This window comes from Chlorocebus sabaeus, chromosome 13 (genome assembly GCF_047675955.1).
Source record: "Chlorocebus sabaeus isolate Y175 chromosome 13, mChlSab1.0.hap1, whole genome shotgun sequence".
Lineage (NCBI taxonomy): Eukaryota > Metazoa > Chordata > Mammalia > Primates > Cercopithecidae > Chlorocebus > Chlorocebus sabaeus.
Window position 1 is genome coordinate 70239096 of NC_132916.1, and position 7276 is coordinate 70246371.

The 7276-nt window shown below is 40.7% G+C and overlaps 1 pseudogene; it reads right to left on the reverse strand.

Annotated features, from left to right (window-relative positions):
• Nucleotides 1-249: 249 nt before the first annotated feature.
• LOC119621333 (zinc finger protein 131-like) lies at nt 250-2749 on the reverse strand (annotated as a pseudogene).
• Between the last annotated feature and the right edge of the window lie 4527 nt (nt 2750-7276).

Below are 7276 nucleotides of genomic sequence, written 5' to 3' on the forward strand. Positions count from 1 at the left end.
CATGACCTGGTAAATAGAAAAGGGAAAATTTTTACTACAATGAAAATAGATACAGTCATATGAAACTATGTAATAAGAATATAATCCACCTAGAAATGTACTTCTCAAAACTCCGCTTAATTTATGGAACAGATCCCTACTCTGTTGCATTGGGCCTGGGGAGGGGAATTAATTTGTTTCCAAAAAAAAAAAAAAAAAAAAAAAAAAAAAAAAAAAAATTCAGCGCAACAACAAATAGCTTAACTTTAGTCCACTTATCTGTTAGCTTAAGGACAGTCATACTGCCCATAATCCATTCAAAAACCCAAGTAAATTTAAAAATATATTCATGTGTAATTTCATTCTAAAACCGGCATAGCTGTTCTGTCCTCATTATCTGCCTTTTCAGCTTCAGAATCCACCGTTGGCTTGCTCTTTAATCCTCAGCATCTTCGTGATCTTCCCTGGCAGCCTGAACAGCATCTAGTTGGCTAGGTTCTCTCTCCTCTTGGGTCATAGATTTCTGGGGTCACATGGTCCAAGTCTGTTTCTAGAAGTTCAGTTTGTACTTCTACTGGCATCTGATTTATCCATTCAACATGAAGCTTCTCTACATGTACTTCAGTACCTTCTTCAGTCTGAATTCGACCCACTTCTAGATAACTTATTTGGACCTGCTCTGGAAGCACACTCAGGTATGAACCAAGTACCTGGCTGTCCTGGAGCACATCTGGATGGACGTGTTCCACAATCACTTGTGCTGAATCCACCTGGACCTGAAGCAATGGTAGCACACACACCTTCCCAATTTGTTCTATAATAGTCATTGATGTCACAGGTTCACTTTGCATGTAAGTTTCTACTGAAAGAACTTCTTCCATTACTAGATTCTCTGAAATATTGTATCAATGAGATACCTCATTAATTTATTTCCTTGCATTAACCGCAAGTCACATAAAGAACAATGGTTGGGTTTACATCCAATTTGTATTATGAAGTAATCTTTGAACTGGGCCCAGCTGTTAAACACACTGTTACAGACGTGGCATTCACAGAGCTTCTTTCTTCCTTTTTGCCCCTACTCCAGTTTGGCATGCAGTGAGGTGACATTTGAGGGTGCTATTTCTAGCAAATCTTTCATGATAATTTGGACACCCAAAAGGTTTTTCACCTGTATATTTTTCTAAGATGTTCTTTAAGATTTCCAAAACAGTCAAACTGCTTCTCACAGTACTGACATACATACACTTTTTTCCCAGTTCTTTGCTTCTTAGTGACTCCACCTTCTTCAAGGTGGTAACAATTTAGGTCCTGTTTCCATGTGCATGCCTTTCATTGCGTATTTCACACTTGAAACTCTTAGTTGAGTGTGATTTCATGTATTCCTTCAAATGATAAAACAATTTAAATGAACCATTACATTTCTCACAATGGAACAAGTCCTTCACATGTGACAACTGAAGTTCCACAGTTTCAATACTTTCTACCTGTATGCTTATGGGATCAGATGCATGGCCATCTTCTTCTTTAATTTGCCCTTTTCTGTCACCTTGGTGATACTTGCTGGTAATATCTGCCAACAGTGCTAGAGCAGAATCTTTAGAGGAACTTGTGTTCTGTATGTACTTTATGGATGCTTGGCAGAATCCACTTCCTCTAATGTTTGGATGCCTTCATCTTCCATTTCAATTGTGCCTTCAGCAATCTCTACCTCAATTTCAATAGGTTCTGATTCTGCAGATGGCAATGATTCTGTGATAACATTTGAAGTTGTTGCAATCTTCTTTTTTTTGGCCACCTTTTTCCCTATGGGATTTTTCTCTTATGGAGTTGAGTTTTCTTTGTTCCTGACTTCAAGGGCTTTCATAATGAAGCAGGAAATTTTGCCTGACCCCTTCATGGGTGGGAACTGGTGTGCAGGTGCTGGGGCTAGCCGGCCACTTCGGCACCAGCTGGGGCAAACTCTACTCATTGGAACCTGTTGCACTCAACCTGCCACGGGAGGGAGCATGCAGGTGAGCGAGTGCAGGAGACAGGGCAAGTACTTTTGGGTGCTGGCAGGAGCAAAACTCCATGCGGGTCCTGTGGACTGCATCCCTGGCTGGACCCTCCATCCCCGGCTGGATTCCTCTCTAAAGCAAAGCCATGAAGCCATCCCTCTGAAGTCAAGCTCTGATGTCAAACCAGTCTCTGACATCCACCTGCTTCTTTTCTTCTCTGCTCTCAGCTAGTGGAGCCTGGGGTTTTTATATGCACAGGATGGGGGTGGGGCAGGGCATGGTTGGCTTTGGAAAAGACAACATTCGAGTGGGAAAACAGGAAGTCATGCTCTCACTTTGGGCTGCTGTCACAGGCTTGAGTGTGGGACCCTTGTCAGGGACCTGCCCTCCTTTACCCAGAATTCCTCTGCCTCCTGTCCCTATTGATAACTTCTAGCATTTGTAGAACTCTGCTGCTTTCCATACATCATTGACTTCTTCTCCTGTATCAATTATTTTGCTGTATATGTGAATTGAATTAAATTACAAAAGGTCATTTTACCAACACCTTCCGTCTCCACCAAAGGTTTCTGAGTAAATTGAAAGAATTTATAGAACTTACTGCAAGCAGTCAAAAGAGACTTGTGATCCTTAAAATGGTGTCTGTTGACAATCAGGATAATGTCAGTAAACCAGTCCTGATCTTGCTTTTTATTCAGTCAGTCAGTCGAGGATCATCTTATGATTTCAGGAAACTTTTGAAGGCGTTTCATCCTCTCTTCAACCTCCATGGCCATCAGGTTGCCCTAGTCCATGGTCTGTCCTCCTTCTGAGGCAGTAAATTTTTCCTGACATTTTTGCAGGCAGGAACCAGAGTGTGGGTCCTGGGGCTAGCTGGCTTCTTTGGGACCGGCTAGGACTAACTTCACTCACTCAAACCTGTTGTGCTCAACCCCTTAGAGGAGGAAGCATGCAGGTGAGCTGGTGCAGGAGCTGGGATGAGTGCTTTTTGGTGCTGGCAGGAGCAAAAGTCTGTGCAACCCCAACAGTACCATCTAGGGAGGCGTACCTGCCACCCCCAAAGCCCCTGAGAGCATATGTTACAGTGGTCTTTTAGCTTTGCCATTCACGGTATAACACCTCAGTGGGGCCTTTGCCTTTTCACATGAGATGGTTGCTCTCCACCAGCAAGGGCAGAGGGTCATTGTGACAGCTATCATCCACAGCCGTGGCACCTGAGCTCTTGTTCGGCATCCAGGAAAAATCAGGTCATCTGAGCAAATTGAAGAAAGGTGAATACAGAGGATTTTTTTTCCTGATAAACGTGGCTCTCAGTGGGAAGGGGACGTGAAAAGGGAATGGAGTGAGAAGGTGATTTTCCAGAGAGGACTGGACTCCTCTCCAAAGCAGTGCTGTTAAGTCATCGCTCTGAAGTCAAGCCGCTTCTCTCTGAGGTCAAACCATAGTCTCCGATGTCCAGCAGATTCTCCTCTTCTCCACTCTGGCTGGGGGATTTTATGGGCACAGGTTTGGGGGCCAGGGCAGGTCATGGGTGGTTTTGGAAAAGGCAACATTTGATCCCAAAAATAGGAATGCCTGTTCTCAATTTGGGCTGCTGTTCCAGGCTTGAGGGTGGGACTCTTACCAAGGACCCATCCTTTTCTACCCAGTATTTCTCTGCCTCCTGTCCCTATCACTTCCTCTCCTCAAAGCCTCTCATTCCATGCTTTCCCTTCTCAGGACATAATGTACCCCACAACATTCCCTACCCCTCCATTTCCCTACAAGAACCAGGGTTCTCCCTCTTCTCTGGCATTTCTGGTGCGTGTGTGCTCAGTTGGACACCTGGGTGGCCACAGTACCACTAATTTCTTTGAGCAGTGGTTTGTAGCTCTTCTTGTAGAGATCTTTCACTTCCCTTGTTAGGTGTAATTGTGATGTGATTTGTTTGTGATTTGGCTGTCAGCTTAACTGTTGATGGTGTGCAGGAAAGTTAGCAATTTTTGCACATTGATTCTGTATCCTGAGGCTTTGCTATACTTGCTTATCAACTTAAGAAGCTTTTGGGCTGAGATGATGGAATTTTGTAGATATAGGATCATGTCATCTGCAAACAGAGATAGTTTGACTTCCTCTCTTCCTATTTGAATGCCTTTATTTCTTTCTCTTGATTGATTGCTCTGGCCAGAAATTCCAATACAATGTTGAATGGGGGTCGTGAGAAAGGGTATCCTTGCCTTGTGCCTGTTTTCAAGGGGAGTGCTTACAGCTTTTTCCCATTCAGTGTGATTTTGGCTGTGGGTTTGTCATATATGGCTCTTATTATTTTGAGGTATGTTCTTTCAATACCTAGTTTATTGAGAGCTTCTAACATGAAAGGATGGTAAATTTTATCAAGAGCAATTTCTTCATCTATTGAGATAAGCACATGGTTTTTGTCTTTAGTTTTGTTTATATGATGAATCACATTAATTGATTTGTATAATTTGAACCAACCTTGCATCCCAAGGATGAAGCCTAGTTCATCATGGTGGATAAGCTTTTTGATGGGCTGCTGGATTTGGCTTGCCAGTATTTTGTTGAAAATTTTTGCATCAATGTTCATAAAGAATATTGGCCTGAAGTTTTCTTTTTTGTTATTGTATTTCTGCCATATTTTGGTATTGAGATGATGCTGGCCTCATAGAATAAGTTAGGGAGCAGTACCTCTTTTTCCATTGTTTAAAATAGTATCAGTAGGGATGGTTCCAGCCATTCTGTGTACATCTGGTAAAATTCAGCTGGCAATCTGTCTGGTCATGGGCTTTTTTGGTTAGAAAACTAGTTACTACTGCCTCAATTTCTGAACTCATTATTGGTCTGTTCAGGGATTCAATTTCTTCCTGGTTCAGACTTGGGAATGTGTATATATCCATTTCTTCTACCGTTTCCAGTTTATGTACATAGAGGTGTTTATTATAGTCTCTAGTGTTTGTTGGTATTTCTGTGGGTTCAGTGGTAATATCCCCTTTACCATTTCTGATTGTGTTTATTTGGACCTTCTCTCTTTTCTTCTTTATTTGTCTAGGTAGAAGTCTATCTATTTAATTATTTTTTTTCAAAGAATCAACTCCTGGCCATTTGAATGTTTTCTTGTGTCTCTATCCCCTTCAGTCCAGCTCTGATTTTGGTTACTTATTGTATTCTGTTAGCCTTGGAATTTGTTTATTCTTTGTTCTCTAGTTATTTTAGTTGTGATATTAGGTGGTTAACTTGAGATCTTCATAGCTTTTTGATATGGACCTTTAGTCCTATAAATGTCCCTCCTAACACTGCCTTAGTGTGTCCCAGAGACTCTGGTATGTTGTATCTTTGTTCTCATTAGTTTCAAATAATTTATTGATTTCTGCCTTAATTTCATTATTTATCCAAAGTCATTCAGGGGCAGGTTGTTGCATTTCCATGTAATGTATAGATTTTAGTGAATTGTTTAATCATGGTTTCTAATTGCATTCATTGTATTCTGCTCAGTGAGACTGTTTGTTATGATTTCAGTGTTTTTTTCTGCATTTGATGAGAAGTGTTTTACTTATGATTATGTGATTGATTTTAGAATAAGTGACATTTGGCAATAAGAAGAATGTATATTCTGTTGCTTTTGGATGGAGAGTTCTGTAGATACCTATCAGGTCCCTTTGATACAGACCTGAGTTCAAGTCCTGAATATCTTTATTACTTTTCTGTCTTGATAATCTAATATTGTTAGTGGTATGGTAAAGTTTCCTTCTATCATTGTGTAGGAGTCTAAGTCTCTTTGGAGGCCTCTAAGAACTTGCTTTATTAATCTGGATACTCCTGTGTTGGTTACATATATGTTTAGTGTAGTTAGCTCTTCTTGCTGAATTGAATCCTTTACCATTATGTAATTCGCTTCTTTTTTATAATCTTTGTTGATTTAGAGTCTGTTTTGTCAAAAACTGGAATTGCAACCACAGTTTTTTTTTGTTTTGTTTTTTTCATGCTTTCCATTTGCTTGGTAAGTTTTCCTTCATCGCTTTATTTTAAGCCTGTAGATGTTATTGCATGTGAGATGGGTCTCTTGAAGATAACCTACTGATGGGTCTTAGTTCTTTATCCAGCTTGCCAGTGTGTTTTCTAATTGGGGTATTTATCCAATTTATATTTAAGGTTAGTATTGTTCTGTGTGGATTTGATCCTGTCATCATGATGCTACCTGATTATTTTGCAGACTTGCTTCTGTGGCTGCTTTATTTATTTATTGATGTATTTATTTTTAGATAGAATCTCGATCTGTCATCCAGGCTGGAGTGCAATGACACAATCTCAGCTCACTTCAACCTCCGCCTCCCAGGTTCAAGCAATTCTCATGCTTCAGCCTCCCAAGTAGCTGGGATACAGGCATGTCCCACCACACCGAGCTAATTTTTGTATTTTTAGTAGAGATGGGGTTTCTCCATATAGGCCAGGTTGGTCCTGAACTCCTGGCCTCATGATCTGCCTGCCTCAGCCTCCCAAAGTGTTGGGATTACAGGCATAAGCCACCACACATGGCCTATATGACTGCTTTATAGTGTCACTGGTCTGTGTACTCCAGTGTGTTCTTATAACTGCTGGTAAAGGTTTTTCCTTTCCATATATAGTGCTTCCTTTAGGAGATTTGTAGGGCATGTCTGGAGCTTATCAACTCTCTCAGCATTTGCTTGTCTGTAAAGGATCTTATTTCTTTTTCACTTTTGAAGCTTAATTTGGCCAGATATGAAATTCTGGATTGGCATTTCTTTTCTTTAAGAATGTTGAATATTGCCCTCCAATCTCTTCTAGTTTGTAGGGTTTCCACTGAGAGGTTTGCTGTTAGTCTGCTGGGCTTCCCTTTGTAGGTAATCTGCCCTTTCTCTCAGGATGCCCTTACCATTTTTTCTTTCATTTTGACCCTGACGAATCTGATAATTATGAGTCTTGGGGATGATCTTCTCGTGGAGTACCTTACTAGGCATTTCCTTAATTTCCTGCATTTCCTTACTCTGCATTTCCTGAATTTGAATCTTGGCCTGTCTAGCTAGGTTGGAGGAGTTCTTATGGATGATATCCTGAAGTAAGTTTTCCAAATTGGTTCTATTCGCTCCATCTCTTTGAGGTACACCAATCAGTAGTAGATTCAGTCTCTATATAATCCTACAATTCTCAGTGGTTTTGTTCATTCCTTTTCATTCTTTATTCTGTTCTTGTCTGCCAGTCTTATTTCAGAAAGACAGTCTTCAAGCTTTGAGATTATTTTCTCTGCTTGTTCTATTCTGCTATTAATACTTGTGATTGCATTG